Raw genomic sequence first — 16850 nt, 5'->3', positions numbered from 1 at the left:
CTCCTGGGCACAAGCGTCTGCTCCCAGCTGTGTCCGTCCCTCAGGGGTGATCCTCCTGGCCTGATCCTCCACTTCCCTGGCTCCTCTTATCAGCCGTGTGCGGGGATGCCTAAGTTTCCATCCTCCACTGTGCCCTGCCTCTGGCTGTTGGGCATTGGGTGTGGCCACCTGATGACTGGACATGTCTTTCGGGGTGTCCCTCTGGCCCTGAAAACTTGTCCAACGCAGGACTCTTCCTCTCTCCTCCTGCATATCAGCCCATTTGCTCCTTCTCTGAGGCTCCCCGTTCCAGGGTGGGCACTACCGTCATTCCGCCACCCATCTGGACCTGGAAGTCATCCCCGAACTCCACCCCTGGTCTCCCACCTTCATCCTGTAGGTCACCAAGTCCTGTTCTTGTCCCATCACCTGTCCACTCCGCTGCCCTCACCTGCATTGAGTCACCATCGAGAGCCTGGAGCATTGCAGCAGCCTCCTCAAAGGCCAGCTCTCCCCGCCTCCAATTCATTCCGCACCCTTCTGTTGTCCTGGGCTCCCTAGCATGTCACTGCTTCCTGTTGTCCTGGGGCTGAAATCCAGGAGATTGGGTTATTTATGATACAGGTGATTCTGGCTTTTTAAGTGAGGAGGCCATAGAATTGCAGCGTTGTATAGTTACGGTACTTGATTGGTAATTGTACCAGTCAGAATCAGCCTGGATTCTGGGACCTGTTGGACTCGGCCCAGCCATGGGGCTCCTGCCTCTGGGCTCCCTCTCCCTGTCCCTCTCACATACCATTATCCCGTCTCCTGGCCTCGTTCCAGTTTCTCAAAAGTGCTGTCTTCTGGGTGCTGCGTAGGCAGTTTGATCACCAGGATCACCCTCAGCAAAACGTTCCTTGACCGCAGGATAGATGAGACCCCTCGGGTGCCTCTGCACTGGGGACGGCCTTCTAATTCTCCTAAGAACCCTTGGAGGGGAGCAGTGCTGCTCATTTTGCAGATGGGGAAGCTGAGACTCAAAAAGCTAAGCTGGCATCTGAACCCAAGTAGCTCGCCATGGAGCCCGTGTTCTCCCCCGTCTGTACGCGTGTGTGTGCACGTGTGCGCACACTGCGGGCTCTGTTGTCTGCTGTCTGAGCCAGGCGGTGTTTGGGCTGGGATGAGCCGCTGCCACCTTGGGAGAGGAGGTCCGAGGTTGCCTCTGGATGCCGGAGCCCGTCTCTTCCTGTAGGGGGTGGAGATGCTACATGTGAACGTTGTGTGTGTGTGTGGGGGGGGTGTCAGTCCCTCGCTAGCCCCCGAGATCACAGCCTCCCCGGCTCCTCCAGCTTCTCTCCCCTTCCTTCAAAACAAACACCCGCGAGCCCAAACCACCCATCCAGCCAAGGCACAGATAGAGCCAGAGTTGGAATTAATTAATCCTGTTGCCCGGGCAACTGGGATCCAATCTTCTCCGTCCAGCCCGCCCCCGCCTGCCAGGCCCCGCCCCTGCCTGCCAGGCCCCGCCCTGCCTCTCTTGGCCCCACCCCTCAAGGCTTTGGCCCCACCCTCTCCCCCACCAGCAGCTGGTGGTGCCCTGGTGTCCTGGGAGACTCTTCCAAAGTCGAGGACGGAGAGGGTAGGGGTATCTAAGAACTGGGTTCAAGAACCCACTCAGCCACTCTTGGGAGCGTGGGAGCGTGGGAGCGTGGGCAAGGCCCTGAACCACTGGGAACCACGCTATGACTCTGCTTACCTGGGGAGGGGCACCACCGGGGGATTTGAGAGATGTGTGAGAGAGGAAGAATGAAAGTGGCCTGAACTGGCGATACCATTGAGACCAGCGGTGGGTGTGCAGGGCTGCAGGAGCAGGTGTCCAGTGACAGGAACTGTTACAGCTGCAGTTGACGGCAGTAATGGGGCCGCCTCCCCTGGCCACAGGTTCTGACTCAGTTCCCCCTCCTCCATCTCGACCTTCCTTTCATCCTCTGAGCCTGCACCCCTCTGGCTGGACACCAGCAACCCGGGTCGTGTTCTCCATCCTTGTCTGTTGGTCTGTCCACCAGTCCACCCCACTCTGTCTCTTCCTGGGTGACCCTGAGCAAGTTACTTAGCATCTCTGTGCTTCCAATTCCTTGTCTGACAGATGGGCCTAGGAGCCCGCACCTAGGGAGCCGTGGAAAGCCCCCTGCGTGGTGTTTAGTCTGTGCTAACCACCCGGTTGCTTCTGTGCCGCTGCTGGCCGCAGGCCAGGGGGTGCCCTGTGAGAGGGGCTGTGGGGAGCACAGGGGACAGTAGTCCCACCTTCCTCTTGGGGAAGCCGAGGCTCGTGACCATGGCCACATTGTTGGGTCGTTGAGGCTCCCAGCCCTACCACTCTTCTCTCTAGGACCAGCTCACCGTGTCAGGCTCAGCCGTATGGCATTGCAGATGGGGAAATCAAGGCCGGCATGGGGTGGGGGGGGTGGTGGCAGTTGTAGCTGGTGCTTCAGGGGCTGACCTTTCTAGCGTGGCCCTGTTTTCTGGATCTTGCTGGCTGGTGCTGGCTGGAGGGTAGCACAAGCCAGGTCTTTGCAAGCCGGAGCTTGAGTCTCCCTCTGTTGTAACCGTAGGGAATGTGCTTCTCTTGCTTGGGCCTCAGTTTTCTCTTCTGTGAAATGGGAGATCATGGGGGTGTAGCTGGTGGTAACTCTGACTGAAGCAGGTTGGAGTCGTGGCTTTTTAGGCTTTGTGCTAGCAGAAGGGGGCCAGTGTGGGCAGACGAGGTGCAGTGTCTGGCCAGGGCCGTTCCTGGCGGTGCTGTCAAGGTGGAGGATATAGAGGGAACCTGAGAGGAAAATGCCAGCTCTCACCCCCAGCCCCCATCTTTTGGAGTCCCCCGTTCTGGACTCTGCCGAGCTTGGCAGACTCAGCAGTGAGCTGGGATGAGGCCCAGGGCAGGCCCTGGCTCCTGCTCAGCCTCCCACCTGGTCCTAAGCCTGTGGAGGCTGAGTGCTGGGTCTCCCATGATCTGTCTAATAGGCCATTTGCTCCTCTGTGTGCCAGGGAGGTGTCTCTCAAGCTGGCATGGTGGGGCAGGGGCTCTGGAGAGAAAATGGCCAGGACTGGTGATGGAACTCTCCTTGGCTCCACAGCCCCTTCCTCAGGCACTGTGGGTAAGTTGCTGCCCCTCCTGAGCCTCAGTTTCCTCATCTGTGAGCTGGGCCTAATGATGTAATCAATGATAACACCCGTTGTAAAAGCTTTTTAAAAAAAATTTTTTTATCTATTTATCCATTTATTTATTTTGGCTGCGTTGGGTCTTTGCTGCTGCGCGCAGGCTTTAGTTGCGACGAGCGGGGGCTACTCTTCGTTGCTGTGCACGTGCTTCTCACTGCAGTGGCTTCTCTTGTTGCAGAGCATGGGCTCTAGGTGCGCGGGGTTCAGTAGTTGTGGCGTGGGATTAGTTGCTCCTCAGCATGTGGGATCTTCCCGGACCAGGGATCGAACCCATGTACCCTGCATTGGCAGACAGATTCTTTATTTTATTTTTTTTCATACATCTTTATTGGAGTATAATTGCTTCACAATGTTGTGTTAGTTTCTGCCGTACAGCAAAGTGAATCAGCTGTAAGCACACACATATCCGCATAGCCCCTCTCTCTTGCGTCTCCCTCCCGCCCTCCCTGTCCCATCCCTCTAGGTGGTCAGAAAGCACCGAGCTGATCTCCCTGTGCTGTGCAGCAGCTTCCCGCCAGCCATCCATTTTACCTTTGGTAGTGTATGTATGTCCGTGCTACTCTTTCACTATGTCTCAGCCTCCCCTTCCCCACGGTGTCCTCAAAGTCTGCATCTTTATTCGTGCCCTACCACTAGGTTCATCAGTACCATTTTTCTAGATTCCATATATACGCGTTAGCATACGGTATTTGTTTTTCTCTTTCTGACGTGCTTCACTCTGTATGACAGACTCTAGGCCCATCTACCTCACTACAAAGAACTCAATTTCATTTCTTTTTATGGCTGAGTAATATTCCATTGTATATATGTGCCACATCTTCTTTATCCATTCATCTGTTGATGGACATTTAGGTTGCTTCCATGTCCTGGCTATTGCAAACAGTGCTGCAATGAACATTGCTGCAATGCAATGTGGTAGATGTATCTTTTTGATCATGGTTTTCTTGGGGTATATGCCCAGTAGTGGGATGGCTGGGTCATATGGTAGTTCTATTTTTAGTTTTTTAAGGAACCTCCATACTGTTATCCATAGTGGCTGTATCAATTTACATTCCCACCAACAGTGCAAGAGGGTTCGCTTTTCTCCACACCTTCTCCAGCATTTATTGTTTGTAGATTTTTTGATGATGGCCATTCTGACCTGTGTGAGGTGATACCTCATTGTGGTTTTGATTTGCATTTCTCTAATGATTAGTGATGTTGCGCATCTTTTCATGTGTTTGTTGGCCATCTGTAAGTCTTCTTTGGAGAAATGTCTATTTAGGTCTTCTGCCCATTTTTGGATTGGGTTGTTTGTTTTTTTGATACTGAGCTGCATGAGCTGCTTGTATATTTTGGAGATTAATCCTTTGTCAGTTGCTTCGTTTGCAAATATTTTCTCCCATTCTGAGGGCCGTCTTTTCATCTTGTTTATGGTTTCCTTTGCTGTGCAAAAGCTTTTAAGTTTCATTAGGTCCCATTTGTTTAATTTTGTTTTTATTTCCATTACTCTAGGAGGTGGGTCAAAAAGGATCTTGCTGTGATTTATGTCATAGAGTGTCCTGCCAGGCGGATTCTTAACCGCTGCACCACCAGGGAAGTCCCTAAAAGCTTTTGAGAGGCAAAAACGAGGGGTGGCAAACTCAGATGCCCACAGGGGCCGGGTCACGAAAAGTGTGCATCCGGGCAGAGGAAGGCAATAGGGTGAGGCGGGGCCGTGGTAAACGCCCGCGCTCAGGCTCTGCCTAATGGCATCAGACTCGGATTTGTATCAATACCGAGACTGCCAACAGAAGTGATCTGCGGGCTGCGTTTGGAGCTGCCGGCTTGCCCCAGAAGGCAGGCTCTACAAATGGATTAACTGGGAGGGGGATATTTAACTCTACTGTACATGAGAACAAGGGCTAACATTTATTGAGGGCTTCCTCTGTGCCAGGAGCAAACTCAACACTTCGCTCGGATTACCATGTTTGATCCTCACACCAAGGGACCCGGAGGGCCGCAGGGCGCAAGTGCAATTCCTGCTTTGTGGATGAGCCAGTTAAACCAGAGAGGTTAAGTCAGAGCCCAAGGTCACACAGCTGTGGGGGAGGGAGCAGGGCCCACCCTGGGACTTCGGATTCCTTATTGGGGGTTTTCCCCTCCGGCCTCATGGGGGTAGAGTGGTGGGGGCGGGGGGGGGGCAGATCTGCTTGGCACAGAAGCACCCAAATCTGTGGCTTTTTGTTTCTCTCATAGGAGGCTGGGAGAGGGAGGAAAATGGAATTCAACAGATGAAAGGTGTCGTGGGGCTGAGGAAGAATAACGTTTTTTGTGAGCTTGTTAACATTTGTGAAGTTAAGTAAGCAGAAATTTATGCCGTTCATTTGCATGCATTAAAGGGAGGGTTCCCTGGGCCCAGTGTTGTACCTGGAACCTCACCAGCCTCCCAGGGCAGCTGACCCTCAGCCCACAGGAAGCTGCTCCCGCGTAAGGAGGATTTGTTTTGGCTATTTTCTGTGATTTCTTCAGATCCACCTGTTTTTGGATGGCCTACTGTGTGCCTGGCACTAGCCTTCTGCGGCTGTGGCTGTCCTTGCTGTGTTTGGGAGCAGCTGACCTGGATGCCGTCAGAGCGGCCTGGCCCTTCGTTCAGAGGCTGAATATTCTAGATACGGTTTCCAGCCTCTCCAGGGACTACAGAAGGTTCGGGAGGCCCAGGGACCACCAGCTTTGCTGCCCAAGAGCTGGGGGACCCAACTTTAGCTCTCTGAGCCTCAGTTTCCTCATCTGTGAAATGGGGACAGTAGCAGTACATGCTCATCTGAGATGACATTGGCTTGTGGGGATGGTCTGCCCCCTTTGCTAGTTGACATGGCTCTTTGGGTCCCTTGGTTTCCGGTGGAGCTGCATGAACTGATCCTTTCTCTAGGAGGCCTTCCCAGACACCCCCCATGGGCCTTGGCCACCTTTTCTTGAAGCCCCACGGCACCCCCACTTTCTCCCCCAAATAACTGGTCTCCTGCACTACTGCCTTTGAGCTGTGAACTTCCTCAGGGCTGAGCCACCTGTGTCTTGGTCACTGCGAGGCCCTGCTCCTGCCCCAGGGCTTGAGACATGGTACTAAATGAATGAGTGGGTGAAATACTTAACCTCAGCCTTGTTCTCACTGCTTTGGAATGAAAAGTCCCTTCCAGGTGTGTAGTGATTCGTGGTTTTAAAACACTTTCAGGCTGCTGCTGTCATTTGATCTCTACCTTTTGATCCCCACGTTCCCTTTCCCGCTCCCCCGCCCAGGCAGGAGCGTCAGGATTTGAACCCAGCACTCATTCATTTGTTTTTTTTTCATGGAAACTTCTGAACTCCTTCTCTGTGCTGGGTATGGAGTTTCTTATAAGGAGTAAGACAGGGTCCTGCCCTCCAGGGGCTTTGAGGCTGCATTCAGACACAGTGAGGGTCAGGGATCAGGAAGCTGCAAATCCTCGTTCTTTCATTCACCCAAGAGGAGCAAGGTGGCCTTTGGTGGGGCGAGCACGTGAGTGAGGAGAGAGGTGAAGACGTGAAGTCAGGGAGGGCTGTGGATTTTATTCAGATGTGATGGGAGTCAGCAGGCAGGGGAGCGTGTCGGCAGGGAGGAAGGTGATGGCCACTGCAGTAGTTCAGGTGTGCAGCTGGAGGCCAGTGGAGGTGGGGAGAAGCGGGTGGGTTCACACTGGTCGCGCTTGGCTAATGAACTTGTTCCCTCTGCCGCCAGGAGCTCTGGGAAGGCTCAGGAGGGAAGCAGCGTGTTTTTTCGGCAGACGGTTCTCAAGCATCTGGTGTGGGCCAAGCATCCTGCAGGGTTCTGGGGGATTGGGGGTGAATGAGAACTGTCCCTGCCTTCAGGGATCCCACAGCCAAGGGGAAGGCAGAGGAGGCTGACTGATGCCTGGGTAGGCTGGAGGGCTTCGTGTAGGAGGGAGCTTTGAGTCTGAGGAGTAGCATTCAGGAGGTGGGGGTAGGGCATACCAGGTTGTGGGAATTTCAAGGGGAAAGGCCAGAGGTATTGGGTGAGAAGGGTGACGCTCCCGTGCTAGGGCCTGAGCGTGGGGAAGGAGGACGCAGGAGTCTGAGGAGGAGGGCAAGGCCTGTGAGCTCCCTGCAGGCCAGGGGAAGGAGTCCAGGCTGTGCGTCTTCCAGCAGCAGGGCTCACGCCGGGGCTTTAGAAACAGGGTTGCACATGATGCCATCCAGGACTGAGGGAGTGGCAAGAGCTGAGGAACTGGGGAGGGGAGTTCTCAGAGGTTCTCTGTTCTGGGATCGGGTTGAGGGCTGGGAGGCTAGTGGTGGTAGAGGAGGGGTCGAGGGAGAGACACAAGTAAGGGAGGAGTCACAGGACAGGGTGGCCCAGAGCAGGGTGGTGGGAGGGGCATGTGTGTGCAGAGTGGGGCGCCGTTTTTTCTGACTGTACCCTCATTACAGGAGGCGTGTTGGAGGACAGATTTGCAGAGACAGGGCCAAGCCCGATCTTGAATGCGGGATAAGGACTAGGGAGGCACCGGAGGCTTCCAAGCAGAGCCGTGCCCCATGAGCCTGCTTCCGGACGTTTCCTCCGGCAGCTGTGCAGAGGCTGGGCAGAGGCAGGGTCGTCCGGGCATCTCCTTAGGAGACTGCTGCACCCGTCTGGTCCGGGGAGCTTTACCGGCTGGCATGGAGTGGAGGGAGTGTGGCAGAGCTCAGGGAAGGCTCAGTGGAAGAGGTGGCATTTGATCCGGGCTGGAGATGGTGAGAGGGTTCGGCTCTGTGGGGGTGGGGAGGAGGACACAGCAGGTGGCTGCAGTGGAGGTGGGAGAGACCAGTCTATTCAGAATGCCTTTGAAAGAAAGGAATATCATTATTGAGGACCTCCCCAACCCCCCGCCCCGGGGCGATCCTTCTCTGCCCAGGGCTGCACGCCCAGCTCCTCATGTACAGCCGCAAGGCTTCGGGTAGGTCCTTTGTGCCTTCATTTCGTTGCCTGTAAAATGGGGATATTGTTAGAACCTGACTCTTGTGGGGTCATTGCGAGGCTTAGGGGAGTTAATCCACCTGCTGCCCAGCCTGGGAGATGCTCTGTAGTTATTGGCTGTGGTCATTTCAGTCTCATTTAACATTCACAGCAGGCCCGCAGGGCAGCCTCCCATCTCCGGGGAAAGATGAGAAATGGGCTCAAGAGAAGCTCTTCAGCCTGCCTGAGGCCACACAGCTGGGAGGGGTACAGAGCAAGGGTCTGAATCCAGGTTGTTTGGGACCCCGGTCTTGATTCTCTGTCCTCAGTGCCTGTGGCCTCCTGGAATGCCTGTAACAGCCCTGGACACTGGGTGAAAAATCGCTCCCTTCCTTCGGCTTCGAAAGCTCCTGGATCAGGTGAAAGGAGAGTAGGCAGGAGTCAGGCTCTGATCCCTAACTCGGCTGCCACTGGCCGTGAGGCCCCAGATCAGCTGCTTTTGCCCTCGTAGCCTCAGTCTCCTCGTCTGTAAGCAGAGGCCCCATGTGCCCAGATAAGAGCTTCTGGGCCTCCTTCAAGTTCAGCTGTGTCAGCCCCCTGGCCCAGGTGAGGCTCCCAGTAGGGGCTCCATTCACATTCCCTTGCTTCCCGTGTTCCTCCGCCCCTGCCTGACCACACTGCTCTGAGCGGGCTGGGGTCAGAGTGTACGTGGGAACCTCAGCACTGGTCAAGGCCCCAGTGGCCATGTTATTGATGATAAGGAGCTGGGAGGCCCTGTTGTCATCATTAGTAGTAATGGGCCCACTCAGCGAGTGGGGCGGTGGGCAGGTGGGTGGGGGCAGAGGCCAGCTGGGGATGCCATGCCTGGGGGCTGTGTGGTCCTTGTGCTTTTTCAATTCCCTATGCCCCAGGCACCTCCTCTGTGCCAGGCCTCTTGTTGGTACTGGGGGCACAGAGTGACACGTGGTGCCGCCTTGGTACCGGGGTCCGGAACTTATGCACTAACAGTTTGCTTTGGCCAGAATTACTGAGCACCTTCTGCGTGCAGACCCCTAAGATGGGGCCTGGGGCGGAGAGCGGACCCTGGCCGTGGTCCCCAAACCCTCAGCGCTCACACTGAGAGTGCAGTGAGGAAGCACCTGGAAATCCACGCGTGTTCCCCTGCTTTGAGCAACCCTGATCTGTGAAAATTCAGATTCTTCATGAGAGAAATTGGAGGCTGGTTCTCTGTTTTCCAAACTAGTTTGCAGGAGGGTTTCCTTAAATAGCAGAAGTCCCCCGGGCTTCTGGGTCTCCCTTTGCCAGTGGGTCCCCTACTGGCCCCTGAGTTCCTTGCCCATCTTTGCTTCTTCCACCGTGCGCCATCCTAGTCCAGGCGCACAGCAGGCGCTCGTTAGACGTGGAGTGTCTAGTTGGCAGGGTGCAGCCGCTTCGGGGATCCCTCAGAGGTCCTGAGCCCTCCCGGTTAACCATCAGATTCTCTTCTGCCCTCCTGTGGGCTTTGTGCTGCTCTCGGTGGCAGCAGGCAGGCACTTGTACCCTGTTGCCCCTGAACCCTGAATGAGGCCCCTGCCCCTTCCCACCCGGGGTCCCCCACCCCCTGGTGATCCCCTGCGGGCCAGAGACTGGTTTTGCTAGCTCAGGGCCTGGTGCGTTGTAGGCGCTTAGGCGTGTGGATCAGGTGCCGCTGATGAAGGGACACCTGGGTTGTCTTGTCACCCTCTTCCAGATGAGGGAGCCACAGTGGGCTTCTCACCCAGGGCAGCTCTGGCGGCGGAGGCCTGGGGAGATTTGAGCAGAGCTGGAGGAACAGACTAGCTCCACGGCCACAACTTGGTGTGTCCCGGGCTCTTCCACTTCCTAGCTGTGTGCCCTTGGGCGAGTGGCTTCGCTGCTCTGGGCCTCAGTTTCTTCATCTCTCAAATGGGTATATAGTCATGCCCATCTCGCAGGGCTGTGGGGAGGGTTGAACGAGTTAATGTAAAACCTCGCTAAGGTCTGGCGTGTGGTTAGTGTCTGGCGCTCAGGCCCAGGCAGCAGGGGTTGATCCTGGCCCCACCACTTACTAGTGGTGACCCAGGAGCCCACTTTGTCTTTCTGAACCTCGTTTTCTCACTTGAGAAATGGGTCTGATGACATTTACCTTGTCATCCTGTTGCGTGGGGGCTGTGTCTGCATGCAGACAAAAGAGTGGTGAGGCCGTCACCGGGTCTTCCCGGGTTCCCGGTTGACACTGATGCAGCCCCGTGGGTTTGCCGTCTTGACGGAGGTGTTCGTTCAGCCTACAGCACTGCTGGGCTCCCTGTGCGGGGGGCTGGAGCTGCAGCGGAGAACACCCTATGCTCACTGGCTGGGCGATGTGGGAGGGGCAGACACCATCACAGGGTCAGACAGGAGACGGGAGAGTCACTGCGGCAGAGTGGAGAGCTGCCTTGGGAGGAACGCAGGAGGGAGGGTCTGGAGTGGGCGGTTGGGCCAGGCCTCATAGGGCCTTGACCTTTAGGAGGACTTTTGGCTTTAGCCTGGAGCCACGGAATTTTCTGGAAGGGCCTTAAGGGAGGGCCCTCAGTGGGTCCACAATAAGCAGGCTATTTTGAGAGGCTCTCTGGCAGCTAAGCAGAGGGTAGGGGAGGAACCCAGGGGACACTTGGAGATGCTGGAAGGCAGTGTTGCCATCCAGACGAGGGCCGTCAGTGGCTTGGGCACACAGATGTGTGGCCCGGGCAGGCATCAGGGTGGATTGGAGATGAGGGATGAGGAAGAGGGTGGAGTCAGGCGTGATTCAGATAATGAGACCGAGGCACAGAGAGGTTTGTGATGGGCCCACAGCCTCACAGCCAGGGAGTGAAGCCTCAGGCCCGGCATTTGTATGAGGCAGCGGCCTGGCCTGCTGCCTTGGCGGCGGCCCCCCACAGAGACGCCCGTGGAGCAGAGGGGAGGGCAGTGGAGCGGCGTCCTCCCGCTGCGTTCCTGGCCTCTGCTCTGTGCCAGGCGTGATGGAGATCGATCAGGGCATCTGCCAGGGAATGAGGTTCCACTCCGTGCTGCCTGCGGCCCATTAGGCAGGGATTGGCGTATAGAGGAACCAGTCAGGGAAGGATGGGGCCAAGGCAAGGTGGTGGCCGACCTGAGTGACGGTGAGGAGCTGGGGACCCCCGGTGAGATGGGGAGACGGCCATGACCTCACTGGCCTTGGTTTTCCCATCTGTAAAGCGGAGGGGGTTCTAAGAAGGATGAGGCAGTACAGGACTTCGCCCAAGCCCTGGGGCGTGGTATGTGCTCCGGAAATGCTGGGCGCTCTTATGATTATTGTTGTTGTTGTTGTCATTATTGTTTTGTGGTAGCTGGAGTCCACCCTTGCTGGCCCCGAGGGTCAGTTAGCCTCTCTGATTTGGGACATGTGGTCTGCCAAGCCAGCTTAGCTCAGGGACGGATGATGCTGGCTACAAAGCCCAGGCCCAGGCCCGGGTATGAGAGAGGCTGCTGGTGGGGGAGGATAAGGAAAACTACAGAGAGGACTGGTTCCTGTTTTGTGAAGAACAGAGGGTCATGTGAGTCCAAGAAAGACGCATAGGTGCAGGGAGGGGTCGAAGGAGTCTGCAGAGGATGGGACGGGCCGGCTTTGACAAACCCAGGCGGTGCTTAGAGACTGTCCTTTGCCTGATTTTATGCAGGAGGCCCAGAGAGGGTGAGGGCCTGGCTCAAGGTCACACAGCAGCTGGTGCAGACCTACCAGCTTGGGGGCCTGGGCGTTGCCCCACTCTGTGAAGGAAGGATGTGATCATTTATCAGGGGAGTTTAATAATGAATGAAGTTGAAGTATCTTAAATGCAGGCAGCAGGCCCGAAGTAATAAGGGGCCTGTATTAATTCGGAAGTTAATGAATATGCAGGTGTGTCTGAATGATTAATGGGGCTCCCGAAGGCCTTGGAGAGGGGTGTGTGAGCTGCTGCTGATGGAAATATGAATATTGCATACATCTGCGAAGTTGGTTAAACCAGGGAGCAGGTGGGCATTGATGAACCAGAAGACTCTAGCGGCCACAAAGGGCTGAATATGTGGCTACAAAGGGCTGAATATACGGATACTTGGGGGCAGATATACAGGGTCATGGCCAAGTGCTCTCATTTCTTGCTGTGTGGTCTTGAGCAAGTCACTTAACTTCTCTGAGTTTCCATGTCCTCATCTGCAGAACGGGCATAAAAATAGTACCTGATTCCTAGTATCCTGAGGATGAAATTCATGACAGCTCCTTAGCACCAGGGGCAGGCATAGTGCGGGCATCTGATAAAAACTGTCACAGCCTTGTTAGAAAGGATGGCAGAGGAGTGGTTGAGGAAGGACAAGGAAAGTATAACAGTAATAATGAAACTCCCTCGAATATGGCTAGCACTTTACAGTTTGTAGGGGGGTTGGTCTCTCATCTGCTCCTTGAAGCAGCTGCGTGGGCAGAGATGGGTCTTGGGGAAGCTGAGGCTCAGGGCTGGTCCCTGCTCAAGTCACCCAGTCGGCAGAGGCAGAGTCAGGCCTGGGCCCAGGTCTACACCCCTTGCCAGTGAATTTCAGAGGGGATGGAGGTGGGACTGCCGGCTGGCAGGAGGGTCCCGCCGATGCACTGACCAGGAAGGGCCTTCAGGGTATTTGTTGGGCCCGGGGTTGGGAGATCCCACGTGCCCTCTCAGAGCCTCAGTTTCTCTGTAGTGTGAGGATCTGTCTGCCACTCAGAGCTGTTTTAAGGCTTTGGGGATAAAATGGGACACTGCACCCTCACCTGTGCTCAGCCTTTGGGGAGTCCCAGACTCTGCAAACATTATCGCTCTGATGCTCGCAGCAGCTGGACCGGGAGTTTGTGTGCACCAGCCCTTGTGTCTGGTGTCTTATGTGCGGGGAGCTGTGGGTCCTCGGCCACTCTTGTAGCTTTGGGTCCTTGGGCACATCCCCTAGCCTCTCTCAGCCTCAGTCTCCCCATCCTTCAAGTGAGCAAGTGATATATTAAGTGTGCGGGCTCCCTCCAGCTGCCCCACCTCCCCCTGCGCCCATGTCATGGCCTTGTGTATGGGCGTCCTTTCTTTGAATCTCTGTGGCATTTTATTCATTCTTTTCTCCTTTTGTGAACATTTATGTAGCGCTTCCTGGGTGCTGTGTTGGTCTCTGGGTTTACAGGGTGAGTGAGATCACCTTCCCCATCCCTGTCCTTGACAAGGTCCTGGTCCAGGCACAAGGCGAGTGTGAAGCGAGTGTCTGGTGAGGCAAGCTCGGATGGGGCATGCGAGCCAGAGGACGGCCTCTGGGCCCAGACATGGATTGCGGGGAGAGGTGCTTGTTTATCTTGCTGTCTTCCCCGCTGGAGCTTCTGCCTGAGGCTGTGTCTTTTGGCTGTGAGTCCTCTGCTCCCAGCAGGAGATGGTCAAAGAATGGCTGTTGGAATGAATGAGGGAGTGAATGAGGGAATGGCTGGTATCTAGGCCCCTTTCCCTGCCTCTCCTGGGCTCCAGGCCAGGGAGCAGAGGCCCAGCCAAGCCCTCCCTGGGTTGTCCCAGGTGGATGAGGGCAGCCTCTCTAACATCCTTTTCTGTTCCTTCCTGGGTCTCTAGCCTGGGCTGCAAGGCCCCCGCTGCTGGCCTGGCTGGGTCACAGAACTGAAGGTTGTTGGGTAAAGACCCTGAGCCGTCGTGGTTGTGGCGTAGCCTGCTGTTGACAGACGGGGACGCCGGGAAGGGGCCTGTGGGGCAGGGCTGGGGTTAGAGCGCCCGCTGGGCTGCTCCTCGGGCTTGGCCCTGCAGTGCCCAGCCTGGCTGTGTATTTATAGTCTCTGCTGATCTATATTAACACCAGGGCCTGCCCAGGCCTTTGCAGCCTCTGGATCTGAGGATGGCTTTGAACCAGCACAGCCCCGGGGCTCACGCTGGGCCTGGAGTTTTTTCGCCAGCCTGGGCCTGGGCTCTGGCCACCCTTTGGTGGGTTCTGTGTCTTTGGGGTTTGTTATTCCTCGCTTCCGTCCTCTGCAGGGAGACTGTGAGTACAGCATGGGCTCAAGCACTTGGGCTACGTGACCTCGGGGAAGCCGCCCTGCTGTCCGAGCCTCAGTCTTCTCATCTGTAGAATGGGCCATAATTCCCACGCAGCTTGGTGTCTCAGGCACTGAGCCCTCAATGCTTGTGAGCTGGAGTCACTGTTTACCCTCCTCACGTCTCTTCTGGTCCTCATCACAAGCTGTCCTCAGAGCTCCTAGGGACTGGAGTGTCATCTCCATTGGACAGATGAGGCCACCGAGGCCGTAGGGGCGGTGTGACTTGCCAGGGCCACACTGCCTGTTGGGGCAGGATTTCGGACTCATCTAAGTCCGAATGTTCCAGCTTCCCAGACCCCTTATCCTTTCCAGAGCCCCTCAGGGTCCTTGGGGCAGGCCGCCTCCTCACCCCACCAGCTTGGTTCCCACCCCTGTCGCCACGGGAACGGCTCCACTAACTCTATGCTTCTCTTACAGAGCAGAGACGACTGGCCGCCCTGAGCGCAATTCAATTCAACAGACATTTACTGAGTGCCTACTATGCGCCAGGCCTTAGGCTAGGCACGGGGGTGGGGGCACAGAGAGGAAGACGGAGTCCCATCCTCAGGTAGCTCCAGGCTGGGGGGCGTGGAGAAGACAGGCCAGGGCTAAGCAATGACAGCTCAGCTCCAGGAGAGAAGCTGCCTGTAGGGCTGGAAGCAGCAGAGGTACCTAGGTTCAAGTACACCCCTGGAGAGCTGCTGTCCCTCGCCTGTGCCTCAGTTTCCCCATCTGTAAAATGGGGGGAAGGGAGGTGGGGTGAGACAATCTCTAGGATCCTTCCAGGAGTCCATGGGGATGGAATCAGGGCACGGGGGCAGAGTAGAGAGGCCCACACTCTCCCTGTGGAAAGGAAATCTCTGAAGGCTTCTTGGAGGAGGAGGCATGAGGTCTGGGCTGCAGGGGGTGGGGAAGGTGGAAATGGTACCCCAGGCTCAGGAAGAGCATGAGCAAAGGCCCAGGGGACATGCAGAGGGGTGTCTCTGCAACTCCATAGGTTGTGAAGGGGTGTCGTGGGGTATGAGTTTAGAGAGGGAGGGAGGGGCCCAAGGGCTGCATGTCGGGGTGTGAGCTCTGTTCTGTGAGCTGTTGAGGATGGAGAGTGAGGAACAGTGGTCCTGCTTTGTGCCACCCCCTTCACCTCCCCTCTCTCCTGGGTACACTTGACCATCACGTTCCCGTAGAACATGTGGCCATGGTGGTGCGCGTACCTTCCTAGACATGTTACACATTAGTCCCCATGGCAACCCCGTAAAGTGGGCATTACTGGGCCCAGTTCACAGATGAGGACACCGAGGCTGAGAGGGAAGCTTTTGCCTGTTATGATCTGACTCCCAGCTCCCCCATGCTTCTTCCACTAGCTGTCACTGTTGGGAGGGGGGCGGGTCTCTGTCCTGTGTTACACCTGCTATGCTAGGAACCCCCAAGCTCTGAGGAGTACCTGCCAAGGGGAACACAGTTGAGTTTGGAGGTGAGGGTGGGCAAACCCTCAGATGTTGTTAGCAGGACCGGCTTTTTCCAAGGCCTGAGCTTCTGCCCCTGCGGCCACCCTCTGAGATGGGGGTGAGGCAGGGCTCCTTCCCACTTTACAGATGAGCAGACTGAGGCCCTGGGGGTCCAAGGTCGAGGCAATGACAGCCTGGGCAGGGAGCACCATTTTCTTATCATCCAGCTGAGGCTGGAGGGAGGTTCAAATCCTCCGAGATCTGTGCCGAAGCTGACCCACACAGCCCTCCCCAGGCAGTGGAAAAGACTGGCATGGAATCACAGACCTGGGTTCAAATCCTGCTTTTGTCTCGCACAAACAGTGTGATCTTTGTGAGCAAGTCATTAATTACTCTGAGCCTCAGTTTCCTTGTCTATAAAGGGAGAGCGCAGACCTCCTTCATTCAGTCATTAACAGACGTTCGTTCAGCACCTGCCGGGTTCCTGGTGCTGGGCTTTGATGGAGACTCAGTCCCTTCCTTGGAGGACTCAGTTCAGGAGTAAGAGCAGCAGTTTTCGTTCGGTTGTGATGGAAGAAGCCCAGGGGGCTGTGGGAACCCACAGGAGGGACCCCAAGCAGACCATTTAAACTGGTGAGGGCAGGCAGGAGGGCAGGATAGGAAAGCAGGAACCAGCTCTGCAGGACCCCAGGGCCTGGGCTTCAGATGTCTGTTGGAAATTTCCCAGATCAGTAGGGAGCCAGGGAAGGCTTTTGAGCACGGGAATATCGGAGGCCGGGAGCCCAGTGAGGATGCTGATTGAGAAACTCATTTGGGGTGAGGAAGGAGGCTGAGGCAGGGCAGGAGCAGTGGGAGGGTACAAAGGCCTTCCAGATGTGGGCAGCTGGGGCCGCTTCGAGCCGGCTCAGGGACCGGGCAGAGAAGCAGGGCTGGGGAGCATGTGGGCAGTGGGAGGCGAGTCCAGTTGTGGGGTTCAGGTGCCAGGGAGGGGTCCGAAAGGCAGCTGGCAGTCAGTACCAAGCTGATGACAGAGACCCTGAGAGGGATGGAGATGCTGGGGGGTGGGAGTGGGGAAGCAGGTTTGGGCAGAGCAGAGGACCGGAACCAGGACCTCAGAGAAGGTCACTGCAAAGTAGCCCAAGGGGGAGCGGCCTAGCAGGTGGGAGGAATCCCGAGGTATAGGGACTTAGGTCTGCCGGGAGATGACAGAAGTCACCTGTGGCGGGCACTTTGCCCAGTGCCAGGCTCACAG

The 16850-nt window shown here is 56.3% G+C and overlaps 1 protein-coding gene and 1 long non-coding RNA gene across 3 annotated transcripts in view; one reads left to right on the top strand and one right to left on the bottom strand.

The window, feature by feature from the left end:
- The window catches only part of ELFN2 (extracellular leucine rich repeat and fibronectin type III domain containing 2), a 57780-nt gene that overhangs the window by 22073 nt on the left and 18857 nt on the right, over positions 1 to 16850 (top strand). The window lies entirely within an intron of this gene.
- LOC132434058 (uncharacterized) lies at positions 6710 to 10420 on the bottom strand. Its single transcript, XR_009521262.1, has 3 exons — positions 10248 to 10420; positions 7589 to 8134; positions 6710 to 6982 (listed from the first exon to the last, which is right to left on the bottom strand). It is a non-coding gene; the product is annotated as an uncharacterized lncRNA (long non-coding RNA).

The sequence above is a fragment of the Delphinus delphis genome, chromosome 11, assembly GCF_949987515.2.
Source record: "Delphinus delphis chromosome 11, mDelDel1.2, whole genome shotgun sequence".
Taxonomy (NCBI): Eukaryota; Metazoa; Chordata; class Mammalia; order Artiodactyla; family Delphinidae; genus Delphinus; species Delphinus delphis.
Note: the sequence above shows the minus strand (reverse complement) of the source record. Positions and strands in the feature narration are given on the sequence as shown.